We start from the raw sequence: 16,582 nt of genomic DNA on the forward strand, positions 1-16,582 counted from the left end.
GAATGTATTTATCCCTATATTTGGGGGGATGTAACTCGGGTGGTAACTGGATTTGCAGGAACTTGTGCTGCTACATTTCTTGCATTTCATATATCCTTTTTTAAGTACAGTGGTGTTTGGTAGCTGACCTGCAACTGCGGGATACTCTACATACACTTGGGTTGCGATACAATGTCGTTCTTGAGTTTATTGCTTTTTCTTTAGTTATGTTAATCACTTTGGCAGCTTCAACACGAGCAATATCTACTGCATGATTGTGTTCTCCGAGTCGTTTTATAATGGATTCGTTATTTGTATGCACTCTTGCATGGCACTTTTTTGTATAAAATTGATCACATTTCCACATAGTTTTTTCGCCATTTGTTTTCTCTTTCACAAATAGATGACTATTGTCAATTAACTTTTTCTTATTCCTTGTGCTTACAACATACTCCAGAGGCATCTTGAAGGGTTTAGTCCGAGTTATTATCAAATGTTTTCTACTCAGAAGACAAATAATTTCTGTTTTAGGAAAAGTCAACAAGCTGGCTGTTTGCGAATAATGGTTAGATAGTTAAGTCCCATCAACAACTATTACAGTATTAAATTAGACGTTTATGTTTTATTGTTCATTTAGTTTTGGCTTTGAGCAGTGACTTAGCTTGTGACGATGAGGCTGTTTGCGAATAGTTAGATAGTTAGATCCCATCAACAACTATTACGGTATTAAATTAGACGTTTATGTTTTATTGTTCATTTAGTTTTGGCTTTGAGCAGTTGACTTAGCTTGTGACAGTAGAGGCTGTTTGCGAATAGTTAGATAGTTAGATCCATCAACAACTAATACAGTATTAAGGTAGACGTTTATGTTTATTGTTCATTAGTTTTGGCTTTGAGCAGTTGACTTAGCTTGTGACGATGAGGCTGTTTGCGAGAATGGTTAGATAGTTAGATCCCCATCAACAACTATTACGGTATTAAATTAGACGTTTATGTTTTATTGTTCATTTAGTTTTGGCTTGAGCAGTTGACAACGTGACGATGAGACTGTTTGCGAATAGTTAGATAGATCCCATCAACAACTATTACAGTATTAAATTAGACGTTTGTGTTTTATTGTTCATTTAGTTTTGGCTTTGAGCAGTTGACTTAGCTTGTGACGATGAGGCTGTTTGCGAATAGTTAGATAGTTAGTTCCCATCAACAACTATTACAGTATTAAATTAGACGTTTATGTTTTATTGTTCTACGTTAGTTTTGGCTTTGAGCAATTGACTTAGCTTGTGACGATGAGGCTGTTTGCGAATAGTTAGATAGTTAGATTCCATCAACAACTATTACAGTATTAAATTAGACGTTTATGTTTTATGCTTTGAGCAGTTGACTTAGCTTGTGACGATGAAATTACAGACGATGTATTTATATTGCGATCGGATTTATAATACGGTGATGCATGCGATGTAATTACCACGATGTAATTACCGCGATGAAATTACCGCGATGAAATTACCGGACACCCCCTTTTCTGCCATTAGAGAACACAGTTTAGCACAGGACCATCCTTTCACTGACCTGGATTTTCGGGCACTGTCTTTTTGTTAAAATAGACTGGACCTTTCAATTTCAGAGTCGCTGACTATTAAAAAGATGAAGCCGGAATTGAACAACAACTCGTCTGGTATTCAACTAGCTATCGTGTAATTTCATAGTAGGTACTCAATTAGATCGTTAAATATTTTACTTTGTGAGTGGTAGTTTGTTTACATTTCACTTTAGTTTTATTTTCATATTTTTATGTTTGTGTTTTTTAATTTTTCGTTGATACACGTCTCACACCCTTTTAGTTTGTATTTACTTGTTCATTTATATATTTCGTTAGTGATATTTTGCTGAAGATTTATTATGACAATTCATTTTATTGTAATTTTATTGATTCTCATGTATAGGTTTTCCAGCCTGATGATGAGGTTTTATACCTCAGCTTGTACAATAAAGAATGTTCTTCTGAATCACTTAGCAATATTATTTTATCATTAATATAAGATTTCCAAGTAGCCGCCCAATTACCGAGACTATATGTATATATATATATATATATATATATATATATATATATATATATATATATATATATATATATATATATATATATATATATATATATATATATATATATATATATATATGCTTACTTCAACTTTGCTGTTCAACTTCGCTAACCTAACCTTACTCAAGTTTACACCTTTCACGGGTTATGTTTAATGTTAAGCAAGAAGCATCATTTTCATGGCAAGAGTTTTACGGAATTTAGAAAGAATCGTTAACTGCTTGAAACTAATGGCAAGATTTCCGTCTGTCATCAAGTCTGAGATAAAACTGGTAAAATAAGTTGTGAAATATATCCCCTCTTAACAGTGCAAACGTGTAAAAGCTTCAGGCTGTGATATCTCCCCCGTATAAAAAAATGCCTTTCAATAGTCTAAGTTGTGGAGTAAAAGTACCTATGTAATTATTCAAGATCTCGACACTATTACAAAATTAATTCTGAAGGAACTCCGATATAAATCAGTAACTGAAACATACTATGGATGAAGGCCACGAGGACTACATGAGAAGCTTACCTCCAAGTCCCTACTGTGATGGAAGCTAGTTTAAGAGTATCTGAGACTTCCTGTGATAAACTAACAGTAATCATTTGTGCTTTGGGTGGAAATATATTATGTATTCTCTGAGGGTTCATGCCTAACAGATTTCATTCTACAAAGCTATTCCTAACCATTTTGACTATCACCAAGATAAAACCTATTCCTTCTAACTAATGAACTTTTTGCTACTGATCATTATGAACTTAAGGAAAATTACTGAAAATAATAAGAAACGTCTTCTTTTAATCTCGCGTGCCCTTCGTACCCAGGCATATTATGTATTGATAATGACCTGTTGGATATGGCAAATCAAAACTAATTTATCGAAAAAATTGTCCTTAAACATACATGACTTTAAAATAAAAAAATAAGCCAGAGAGTAGCTATGACTACCTAATAGCTGCTAATAGGCTAATATTGTGTATTATTATGTAGCCGGAGATATCACTAACTAAGCTACTTGGAAGCTGATATCAAACCAGCTTAGAAATTCAACTGAAAACTTTGGTTCCTGAAGCGTAGCTGTATTAAACGAAGTAGAGAGAAGAGAGAGAGAGAGAGAGAGAGAGAGAGAGAGAGAGAGAGAGAGAGAGAGAGAGAGAGAGAGAGAGAGTCTATCGCCTAACAACCTAAGCTTCTTGAAAGCCGATCTTAAGTTTGTGAATGTTGCTGAAGAAAAAAGAATGCTAATGCCAGATAGCTAACACGAACAAGAAAATTAAATAACCTACGAGTATGTATCCGGACACACCGAGCTATTTGCAACCGTCATTAAACCGATTCCAGATTCTCGGAAAAACAAAACTTTGTATCCTCCAACATGTGAACTACTTGATAGCTGATGTTAAACAAGAAATATACATAATTACAAATACATCCTAAACAATTGCAAACTGGTAAAAAAATGTTAAAAAGCTTATTCCTGACATGTACTGAAGTACTTGATAAAATAAGCTTGGGAATCTTACGTAAAAAAAAAACCGGTGTGTCCTGAATTATAATGAAGTACCACATACCTATTGTAAAACTGATGATGAAATTATGTAACAATAAATATCCTGAAACACTGACCTACTTAATGGCAGGAGGAGAAATTCAAGTAATATTAAACTGATATAAGTTTTAAAGTATAAAAAGCTCCTGAATAATAATGGGCTACCAGATGACTGATAATCTAAACAGTAGCATGTTTAGATTATAAATGATCAGCTTGAATCAGTGAACTCCCTGATATAACAAATACTCCAATAGTTCTACTTAAAATGATAAGCAGCACAGCTGAACTTGCCTCAGTTTTTGGGTCATCAGGCTCTGCTTTGATCCTGATAAAATGCTTACGTAATACTAAAAATGTAACCGTTTTCTACTTTTGACGGTGAAAAGAGGTAAGATTGTACAAGCTAGAAACTAGAGTAACATTTCTTTTCAGTTTCTCTACTTCAGTTCTATTAACAGCAAAAGATAACATTTGTGAATCTACATCCTGGCCCTTTGTACAAATTTAATGCATAAATGAGTTGCTTCTTGAAGTTCATGCTCTTCTTTCATAGCAGATACGTTGTGGAAATCTAATGTGAAACTTGCGTTTGCTTCTCTTGTTCAGTTTCTGTTCGGAAGCTTCAATGTTGCACATGTAGACAATTTCCTGAAAATATGAGGAAGAAGTTAATGACGTCATGTCAGGGTGAGTTCTTTTGGCTTACAAGGAACTAAGATAAAAGATGGTTGTTTATAACAGGGTCCCCAAACTTCCTAACCTAGGCCCCTAAAAGGTGCACAGGTGAAACAAAGTCTTTTTAGACCCGTATCAATTTTTTTTTTTTTTTTTATTAAGAACATCTTGATGAGGTGAAATTTTACTTGGTCACAGGTACAGTAAATATTAATCTAAAATTGGACAGCAATGCAAATTTGACTTGAAAACAGTGAGAGGCTTCTTAGTGTAAGTTTCAAATAGCAAATTACAATAAAAAGTTCCATATCTTTACCTCATAGTCACACGAATCATTAAAATGGTGAAAAATCCACATTGATGTAACTGGATACTGACACTTACATCAATGTGGACTTTTCACTATTATTATTATTATTATTATTATTATTATTATTATTATTATTATTATTATTATTATTATTATTATTACTGCTGCTTGCACCAGGCTACATCATTTATAAAACCTTTTCAACATTTTGTCATTATTATAATAACCTCACAATTACACGAGTCATTAGGACGATGAATCCACATTGATGTAAATGTGTATTTACACTTAAATCAATGTGGATTTATTATTATTATTATTATTATTATTATTATTATTATTATTATTATTATTATTGCTTCCGCCAGGCTATAACAACATATACAAACCAGTTTCAACATTTTCACGTAGTCTGGTAGGATTTTTCATTGCCAGCAATGTCCCATCTATCTCCAATTTTACTTAAATTATCTTAGAACTGGACTAGTTGGCTTAATTCTTTTAAGCAATTAACTTTTACCGCTCTTAATAACTGAGTTTCTCACGGTACTCATTTTATTTATAACCTAAAATTGATCCACAATCACTACGGAGTAGCAGAGAAAACTGAATAAGTCTTACAGAAGTCCAAATTTCATAATACTTCACCAATGTTTTTATATAAAAGTTATGAATACTAAAAAAGATTATTCTCTTCCAAAATCCATTATTTCTTGATACTGTATTTGTTTTGTCGAAGTTTTTACAGAATTCTATACTTGTACACTTTATTATAGAATATAGCACATATTTCTAAAAGCACCATATCTGACTTTTGTTGAGTATGATATTTGTGCAACACAAACAGTTTATTTTTAATTGGTGTTAGCGGATAACCCGGTTTCAACTTTATACAGTCAACCATGGGTAATCAGTAGAGCATTTCTAATTTGAGCAATGTCTTACCTTGAAAGATCATAGGTTCAAGTGACAAAATGGTTCATCATTCATCACCTTCTCATATTTGAGCAGTTTCCAGAAGTCCTCAGCTTAAAAGGAAAACAATTTATCAGATACTGATAACTTATAAACATTATCGAAATCCAGTATTTTATGACTTGCATGCAAAGCTGCTCAGCAAATGTCTGTCCTGTACTAATGCTGTTAGAAAAGTTTTATATGATTTCATCATTGCCTTGTAAACTGTCTTAATTTAAACTTTTTATTGATATCACTCATTTTCAAGGCATGCTGTGGAATTTTACTGCAAGGTGATATATGTATCTTAAGCCAACCTTCTCTAGGGAATTATGACCTATTAAGTTCATAGTTTATGCCATCAAATTCACTAGTTCCACCTGCTAAGGATAGCTGTACTATGTAAATTACATCTACTGCTAATGGATTTTTACATCCGAATTCTATAAAGTTAGGGTGGCTTATACCAGTACCCAAACCTGACAGTTGGCCATAACATCACACTAAAACAGCTATATGAACTTTTCATCTACAGTAGTTCCTTCAGTGAGAGATTAAATTTAGTCACTTTGTACATCTGGCTCAAGATATAAATTCTACCATTTCGTAAACTGTCCAGAATAAATTTTAATGGATTTTCAACAGTTCATTATACTTTATCAGAAATGAGATGGTTATATACAGGAACTCAGGCTCCTTAAGAGGGAAAACATGTACCTACATCTAGTAATACCTAAACACCTCATAAATGATAAAACTATCTCTCTCAATAACTAATGCACTATTTCTTCATACTTTTGGCACAGCCCAACACAAACTCGGATTTCCTTCGAAGTCTGTCATTTTAGCATTTCAGAATATCACTGAACATGATGATTATTTGTGCTGCACAGTACATGCAACCTTTAACTTCCTTAATCTTTTAGTGCTACCAATCATGGTTTACTTTAGTTTTCATATTCTCTTACTCTTATATTCATATCGGCAAAACAGAGACCTTAAAAGTGTTACCCGTAATCTGAATGGTCTCCAGAAAAACTGTAGCAGAATTTCATACTACTAAAAATGTCAAGACTCACCCATGATGTTCGAGGCTTCGATGGCATAACCCAGTAGTTCGGTTTCTCCCTGTTCCTGTTTGTTTATGGGAGTCGCTCCTTTGGCTCTTGTTTGGTTACTCAGGCAGGTCCTCTCGCCAGTTTACGTGAATTGTTTACTTGAAATACTACTTCTCATGTATCAGAGCACTCTTGATATATTCATATTTTCTTATTTCCTTGGTTCCTGATGCAACCAAGTACTCCGTGAACTGGATATAAAACATTTTTCTTTTCTAATTTCTTTATAGCAACCTGGTTCCACAACCTCATATTTCTCTGTGCTCATGGTGCAGACATACTTGAAATCAATTAGTTAAGGGTGGTTTCATAAATATTACTTGGTTGGTTATCTACTGCAGAACCACTTCCTCTTTTCAGGCCCCAGCACATGATGAGATTCACAGGCAATTAGTAGCATTTCATTAATTTTCCATCTTTTGCGTTTTTATTTGTACAGTCTAGGCTTTTGTAATCTGTTCTCTTGATTTAATAGTTTAACTTCTCAATGACTGTCTGTTTTACAAAATTTTATTTTAATTTCTAGCTGCTTCCTTACTCTAGCGTTCTTAAACTTCTGTGCAAGCGGTCAGTGACATAAAATACCTATGGTCTTCCCCATACTTGCAACCTGGCACACATTTATTCCTGGACATTGCAGCCTGGCAAACTTCTGTGATGGTAAATGGCAGGAGTAACTAGGGTTCTGACCTATTAGACATTACCAACTCCACTAATTGCTGTGATACTCATTCACGGCCATTGCATTGCATTGCACAAAAGCACATTAACTCATGTATTCGCATTACCATTCAGCAGGATTTGACCCACCAGATGGCCAGATCTGTACTAATGGGATAAATAACATCGTAGGCAGCTATGCAATATTCACTAGGGAGTTGTTTGCAATCTGTGAGGTGTGTGCTCAGGAGGTTACACCCATGCTTGCCCATCCCCTGCCTGGGTTGAACTGGCCGTGGAATTTCAATCTGTGGCTATAGGTCGAGATACCCGAGCACTTTGCCTTTTGCATTTAGTGTCCCGACGTCTTCGGACAGAGTTGCCATCTGATGAGGCGATTGAGAGCGATTGAGATATGATGATGTTGTGGGTCTCTGATGGGTACCCTTTAACTACTATCTTGCCTTCGCCACCCGGTTGTGGTAAAAAAGTTGCCTTACTGCAGTGGAGGGGCAACACCCATCATACCATTTCCTGCTACACTTGTGGGATTCATTCTACTTCAAGACTGGTGAAGTGTGCCTAGCAAAAATGGCAGTAGAGGTCTTTGGCACTGAGTGCATGGCTTCCTCGGATTGAGACTCGACTGTGACTTGTGACTTGACCAATATGCTGTGGGTGTACCCCCCAGAGCAGATAAGCCATGTACCCATTCTTGGGGAGTGGTGAACTCAAAGGATGGCATTGCAACCTAGATGAATACACAATTAGAGAAGGATGCTCAATTCTGTAAGATAGCCAAATAATTCATCATCGAGTTGGTGACGTGCATGAATGGATTAGCGAGACTACCAGTGTTACTGCCTACTGTCTATCAAACCCAAATGCAGGGAAAATGGCTTGCACACAAGATCAAAGAAAAAGAATCCTGTTAAGTTCGACCCCAATCGTTTCATTTGTCAGTAGCAGAAATTTTGGCTATTGTCTTCTACCCATAATTTTTTCTAGTGTGCTGATTATGATACATTTCCGTAAGTGGTGAATTGTCTTCTGCCTTCGTTACGTACCATCTGAATGTCTCGAATTTGGTTTAGCTTTCTTTCATTTCACTCAGAAAGTACTGCAGCAATGAACCTGCAAAAGGATAACAAAATCCCTGTTGAAAGTAAAACTTACTGGAATATGAAATATAGCCTAATCTTTCCTTTAATGAGATCAAAATATAGTATGTAGTGTAGTATGAAAACTGACACAGACCCATAGAGGTGAATCGTCTTAGTACAAGCCATATTGTAAAATTAAAATAAAATGGCAAATAATTATAGAGGTTAATTGCATGTTACACAAGGCAACCTGAAATGTCATTTGTATGAGTGCTGCAAAGTCAAGAACACTAACTAATTAACATTCCGGGGCAAATGAGTCTTTGAATTAAATGTTAAACAATCCAGATGTCACTCTTATCAACAGATTTAATTAATTATATTTCTCAATACGATTACTGCATCATAGTGTTATGCAAAAACTTGTTACTTCGAAGGTGAATTGGTTATAAAAAAACTTTGAAAAAAAAAGTTTTACGAGGTGTACAGCATATTAACATTATCTTTCCAGTTCCCGAACGAAACTGGTTATTGCATTCATTCTTTCCAAATTATTCATTAGACCCACAAGTCAAAAACTCGACCTTCCCTTTTTTACTCAAAAAATCTGAGGAAACCAGCATTTTGGCAGAAATATCGAAAGGTAAAAAGACAACCTATTCACATCTCGCCCATGAAAACTTAAAGGATTCATTCAACAGATCACTGCATATTGCCTTGCGGAGTCTCTAGGCTTTATCATGGATACATCCTCCATTTTACTGGAAACTAGACGGACCAATAACAAAATTAATTATATTCGTTTGCATATAGGTATCTTCTGATACACTGTACATGCGCCATATTTTTTTGGGCACTGCGTAGGTAAAATAAAAGTGATACACACTTCCTTACCATTCAACAAAAATTAGACACGTGATGATATTGTACCAAATCTAAACTTCAAGCTGCTTTGTCGTGGATCGGACGTGTTCAATCAGTCAATCAAAACGCCCCACAGACCTAAGAAACAAAGAGATTCTATTAGTCCAGTGTTAGTTGACTCTAACCCAACACTAAAAAAAAGTATACCTTAGTTTTACCAGACCACTGAGCTGATTAACAGCTCTCCTAGGGCTGGCCCGAAGGATTAGACTTATTTTACGTGGCTAAGAACCAATTGGTTACTTAGCAACGGGACCTACAGCTTATTGTGGAATCCGAACCACATTATAGCGAGAAATGAATTTCTATCACCAGAAATAAATTCCTCTAACTCTTCATCAGCCGGCCGCGGGAATTGAACTCCGGCCCATCGTGTGACAGTCTGAAGCTCAACCGACTCGGCCAACAAAGGGCTTAACCCAACACTAACAGGGGGTTAGGCCTTATATAGTATTTGGAGGCTAAAAATCTCGACAAATAATGCAGGGTGTCTAGGTAGTGAACTGAGATACCTGGATCTAAGTGCCTGTCTTTTATGGAATGATCAGATGGAAAAAATACTTACCGAGGTCATATGTCGACACTGTTAGACCTTATATAGTACTTGGAGGCTAAAAATCTCGACAAATAATGCAGGGTGTCTAGGTAGTGAACTGAGATACCTGGATCTAAGTGCCTGTCTTTTATGGAATGATCAGATGGAAAAAAACTTACCGAGGTCATATGTCGACACCTGCCCTGTCATAACGTTGAATAGCTTCCAATCTCGTTGTTAGTTTACATATTTTAATACTTGAGCGTTTTGGTAAAAACTTAATCGTTTCAGTTCATCTATGAAGCGATTCGATACAACCCACTTCGTTTCCACAAAAATGACAAACACTAAAATTTACCTCTTCAAACGATTACGAGTTTCTTTAATCAAAATGGCCGCAGTTGCGTTACATTTATTGGCGCTCAAACAACACATACAAAATTTTATTTTGTACAGCTACATCGAAGTTTACGTAAATAAGTAACATGTTTTACAGCTGTCATTATATACTGTACTAGATAATTCGGTGGTTCTATTATAATAACAATAGCTTAGCCTAACACGCTGATTTTAGAAACCTAAATTTCCATGGCTATATTTGACTCGCATGCTAATTTCGACATTCTAATTGACAAGTGACAAAGCACTAAATTATCACGCTTAGCCTAACGGTTCCTAAAAGTTAACTGGCGGCAATTTATACGCCAGAGTAGAATGTCTCACAAACAGATTATTTTCAAAACTACTCTTACAGCGACAGACCGCGTAGCATATTTCGCTTTACTGGAGGACATTTCGTATCTCTGTCCAGGGATTGGCTTTACTGATTTTTTAAATAGTGTCAGGATTTGGCGTCAGTAGTCATATCTTATACGTTTCTTATCTGTTTTGTTAAGTAACTAATGACTTGGACAATTCGAAAGACGGTGGGTTGCATCGAATCGTCTTTAAGGATGTTCTGAAACGACTTGACTCGAAACGGACGTAGTCCTTGAAGCAATGCCTTTCTGTAATAAAAAAAAAGGATCTACATTAGTCACTTATTAGGGAAAAAGTTATGTAAATGATAATTACAGAAGAACAAGTCTCAGGTTAAAAAGAAAGTGGACCTTATATTTCCTCAAGTTATAGCACTTTGGGAGATGAAAATTACTATTTGTGGTATGTTAAACTAGAGTAAAGAACTGGGCCATTTTTAACATTTACGTCAGCACAGGTTTTAAGTCTATTCTTCCTGAAATGAGAAATACTTGAATACCCTTCAGTTAAGCCTAATTCAACCGGCAATTATCATCAGTTACCATTTTCTGATATTAAACACGATCGTGAATTTACCTGATTGATCAGAATATGTGCACACTGACAAATTCTTAAAGAATGGTGGAAATGTGGTATTTCCTTCATGAATTGCTTTTGTAAAGTTTTTATTTAGTAGCGTTTATTTCAGATATTTAATGTATTTAACGTTAATATACTGCAACATTTCGTATTCAAATAAAACCACCTCAATCACTGACATCTGAAAGCACTTCCATAGTTGACCAATGGGTACAGTGTGGAAAACTGTTTTTCTCACAGGTGATCTGAACCTTCCAGCTAAGCCTGGCCGATTAATGCACTAATATTAGATCAGGCACAAGATTTGGTACCTGAGAATATTTGAAGCATTTTTCAAAACATTTATCATTATATATACTCTGGCCATCAATGACACATTCTGCCCATGCAAGCTTCATGATTCATAACACCTATACGAAAGTTTTCCAGTTAAGACTTGAATCATGTGAAAAAGTGTGTGCTTAATCCAGGACTGTCAATTATTTCTCTTAAATTACTAAAAAAAAAAAAAAAAAAACTAAAGCCGCTATGTTCATGTGAAGTTACTTAACCATTTATCAGTAACTGATACCAAGCTCATAATGGCACTCCCAATTTTGAAATTAATCGGTACGGCAATAGTAATTATCTGTTTAAGCATATTTCCTTTTGGTATTATATAGACCTATGGATCTTTTAACTTCGATATAAAAATAGCTAGTAAGAAGGCCAAGGCAGCTAATATCACAGCACTTTCAGTCAACAACTGAAAACCTACCAGATATAAACATCCTATATCAATAAAGTCATTTACTTTACCACACGCTTCAGTACAACAAGTTCAGTATAATATTAAACTAAAACGAACTACATTTTACTGCCCCGTACCTTTCCACTAACCTTCCACCCACAGCTCTATCCCTCGTCCCTTTCCCACCAGATTTACTGACAAAGCAACTGACGATAAGCTGACGCAAAACACTAATTTCCTTGTAAACCCTCATTATTTTTTTTTTTCTTTTTAAGCGTCTTACTAAAATAATAATCATAAAATATATAAAAGCTCAAATGGCACTAACATTCAAAATGTTGTCATTTTAGACTACTACGAAATGAAGAGTTCATTTATAATGTCAGTTGCCATAAGAATTTGAAATCGCAGGAAAGATAAAAGATGTTTTTTGTTAAATGACATCATCCCACGTGGAAGACTATTTAGTCAGTTCACTTTCTATCGCTTAAGCTTAAATGAGGTGTAATGATTAATTTCAACACATACCTTTCATTGCCTGGGAAAAAAAGGTCCTAAGGATTTAACTGTGTCCTGTAGCTTCAGGATTTCATAGCTTTCAAATGACAAATTTACTTCTAGCTTAGTTCAATATTTCATTTACTGTATGTTTAAGTTACGCATTATTTCCTGTAACAGAAATCAATAGGAATTTTTTTTACTAAAGATGTCAAGTAGGAAGTAACGAACATACAACAGTTTTAGAGCGGGTCATAAAATTACAACATTTATGATGCTGCCAAGTAATTGGTTTGAAAACCAAACTTCCTCGTAACCTCAGATTTACAGAAATACTCTCATTTTCCAACGTTCTCGGGTAGCCCCCCACGCCGCGTGCCTACGAGGAATGCAGGTTAATGCAGTGGTGCTTAAAACCCTGCCATTTACATATATTCTGCCAACGCAAGCAGTGGGCGGATATCCATTTCGATCTGTCATCAGTCATCTAAAGCCTTTTTTCTTGGTCAATGTCTCCGTACAATAATATTTGGGTAACCCATTTACTTACATAATCCAAGCCAAAGGCAATATATACATAAAGATACATTAACCGTATTGGTCAGGAATATACCTATAATAATCACAGGACAATGCCCTAGATACCCAGTTGTTTACGTGAAAATATTTCACTATTTGAACACTTGACACCAATTCAGCCAATACGAAATGAAATACAATATAAAAGAACAAACACCTTTGTTACCCAGAAGCACCTACGGATTGAATAGCACCAAATAAGTACAATTTTCAAAAACTAAGGATTTTAGCCATTAACAACAAATATATCCACCTCGCCACGAGCAAGGCAGGTGACTGGTGTACCTAACCGGCGAACAATCTCACTCCCGGTTAACTGTCAAGTCACTACGTAACTACGGAGGTGAACTTTGCTGACAGGTGGTTGTACGGTAATTAATGTCGCACTTTTTTTTAATATGGACGAATAAAAACACACATAATCATATAATTTCTCAAAATAATGCCTCTGTTAACGAAACCAATATTGCAACTGTTTATGGACTGCTGCAAGTTGCACCAAGTGTTGTTAAAGGCATGGGGCCTTCAAGTTGCACTTCACAGTTTAGGAAGTTAAAGCACGTTTAATCTAGATCACTGGCTCTTTGCACATTGGAAAGGACAATTGATTACTCTGAGTCCAGAGGTCCACACCAAGCCCCACGTCCCTTCTATACTTATCCACCCTTACAATAAAAGGTCTGTTATGGACTCTGGACCATACCTATCATTAGCTGCCTCAGATTTTGGGGGAAAACCTGGAAAGATAGGTTTTGAATGGCACACAATCTGCAAATATTTTTCGGAAATGTAAATGCTTGATTCACTGACCACACTATATATTTCGTTCTATAACATTGTTAAGATTTCTAATGCTTATTCAAATCTCTAACGTCTACAGACTGAAGAATACCCTCAAATACGTAAGAAAATAAATTGTTCTTACCAGAGTCCTTTTCGTCCTTTGTAAGCTCTTGTGTGCAAAGCCGATCCGTCTTCGTGTCTAGAACCATACTGAGAGCCTTCCTTCCAGTGTCAGGGTAGGAATTCCTCTGGCCAATCAGTGGGCCCCACCATTAACTTTTCTGTCGCTCCCTTTCATTGGCTGAAAGCTTTGATGTTTGACAAGACGCCTTCGTAAATGATTCCCCATTAGCTGGGGGGACGAGAACCAGTTTTCAGAAGATATCCCTTTAGAGGTCGTTGTTATTGGTTTTTAACATACATATGAATGGTTATAAACACTATGTGGGAATGTGTGTGCACTGATACCTAGTTACTTAAATTATCTAATAAACTACGAAATATAAATAGAGGTAGAAGAGGGGGGAGTTGGAATAAAAATAAAAGTTGAAATGACCAGAAATGGAACCAGATAAAGAAGAAAACTCTTGTAAAAAAAATGCAATAATAATAAAAAAATTATATAAGAAGAGAGGAAACTGCAGATAAAGCAAAACACATACACACAAACACTCATGTAAAAAATGTATTTAATAATAATAAAAATATATATATATATATATATATATATATATATATATATATATATATATATATATATATAGTCTGACAAACTATGTGCTGGCCTGTCAGTAGTACATCCGCTCCAGATGCATTTGTGTCGACGTTGGAACACAGCAGGTATCTGGTGCATGCATTTGTGCTTCTCTGATCATGGCCTAAGTGCATGCAGACTGTGATCTTTCGAACACTGAACTGGTGTCGTCAAGAAGTGATTCCGGTGAGTCTATGTGTTGCACCTCTAATGGTATATTATCAGAGGAACAGACAATCGTGAGGGGACTTTGTTTGAGAACCACCACCATGAAGATACCTTATCTGCAAAGAAAAGTGAGTAAGATAACTTGAACACTTAGATGTGGAAGTACCCAGTTGTGCTGCAAATTATGCATTTGCCCATTCTGTTCTCCATTGTGCATTTTTCCATTTTGAATACTCATTTCTTGTAACACCATTTCAGGAATATATGATATGTTTCTTTTAACAGGAATTCTGGGTTCGTTCTGTGAGGACGAATATTTTGAAGTGGTGTTTATTTTAACATACTCTATGACATGTATACTGGAATAATTATGACAGTTTAATTAATCTGATGACCAGAGATTATCACTAGATTGGTTGGTCCAGAATCATTATCTGACGGATGTGTATCAGAATTTCCATTAGTTATGATTTCCATTTATATGGATGAGCTACTTCATTTCATGATTGTAGCATATATAATTATATGGAGTATAGGGTCAATATATATACAACATAGTAGCCATATCCTTTTAAATTTGCAAATAAAGTCTAGTTTTGACATTTTTTCCAGTAAGGATAGATTCAGTTAACAATGAACACGAGAAAAAAATGTGCTGACCCAGGGCTTTGCTACAAATCTACAAGTAAACATGATATATTAAAACACATACAGCAAGAGATTCATCTGACCTGGGTATGTCATAACATATATATATTAATAAACAGATGATAGAAATTTCTTTAGTAAAATATTAACAATGAACATCTTGTTCATTTAAACGATCCATAGACCATCTACCATTAACAAACAATACCATCTTGTTCATTAACGTTAAACCATCTACTAAGGCGACAATACCGACTCATCATAATAAATGCTCAACAATATAATTTCCCCTACAGAAAGGGATTTGAATATCGGACACCCATCCAACGGATACACAGAGTGAAAGGCCGTCCTAGGCAGAGGGAGAAGCCAACGCATCAATAACCGGTCTCACACACCTTGGTCCTACGTGAAGAAATGTATCCACACAGCTAATAATGAGGTAAATCATTCATAGACCATTGCAACCATTCAACCATGAATTTAGGACTTCTGACATGTCCTAAAAATAAATATTCATAAGTGAGGAGGATAGTGTGTCATATTCATATTAGAAATAGTGACACCTGAAACTATTAACCCAGCAATAGAATTTAAAAAAGTAACATGAAAAAAACTGCAATAGTTGGTGGAAATCGGTTTCGCGAAGTAGGTATACGCCAGGGTCTTGTATGAAGAAGGCAGAGAGAGAGACAGACAGACAGACAGACAGCGACAGGGAGAGCGGGGGGGGGGGGGGGAGTGGGACCAGTAAGCAGGATTAGATGGAGTATGTGTCGTCATAATACTAATTTTGTAGTGAGTTTTCCAGAATTTAAAAAAAAATTGGTAACCCCCAAAAATCGGGAAGCGCCCTAAAAATCAGAGGAAATCCAGATGTTATTCTGAGTGTGGCCGATCTTTGGACCAATTTGTGACCCTATAGTCTACACTGAGTGTGGTAATTATACACACCCACGGATGTTTGTATCAGTAATTTATTTGTGACTCTGTTCGAATAAGATAGTCACATTTGTATGTGGCGGCAACCAAGGCTAATGATGATGCTGATTATCTACTTAAAAATATCTATAATTTATCTCGAGTCATTTACCACGACTTCATATGCTTAGACGGAGTCTGGCCTTGAACACAGACACTAACAAGTGGTCGCTGTAAGACCAAATCAGAAGTGTTTGCTC

At 35.7% G+C, this 16,582-nt stretch overlaps 1 long non-coding RNA gene across 2 annotated transcripts; it reads right to left on the minus strand.

Annotated features, from left to right (window-relative positions):
- Positions 1–2,173: 2,173 nt before the first annotated feature.
- On the minus strand, positions 2,174–14,192 carry LOC136840361 (uncharacterized). 2 transcript variants are annotated; one of them, XR_010853606.1, is made up of 6 exons: positions 13,974–14,192; positions 10,083–10,910; positions 9,339–9,446; positions 6,643–8,475; positions 5,552–5,634; positions 2,174–4,269 (listed from the first exon to the last, which is right to left on the minus strand). It is a non-coding gene; the product is annotated as an uncharacterized lncRNA (long non-coding RNA). The 2 variants fall into 2 exon arrangements; XR_010853607.1 differs by lacking the exon at positions 5,552–5,634 and having other exon boundaries at positions 13,974–14,191.
- Between the last annotated feature and the right edge of the window lie 2,390 nt (positions 14,193–16,582).

This window comes from Macrobrachium rosenbergii, chromosome 7 (genome assembly GCF_040412425.1).
Source record: "Macrobrachium rosenbergii isolate ZJJX-2024 chromosome 7, ASM4041242v1, whole genome shotgun sequence".
Classification (NCBI taxonomy): Eukaryota; Metazoa; Arthropoda; class Malacostraca; order Decapoda; family Palaemonidae; genus Macrobrachium; species Macrobrachium rosenbergii.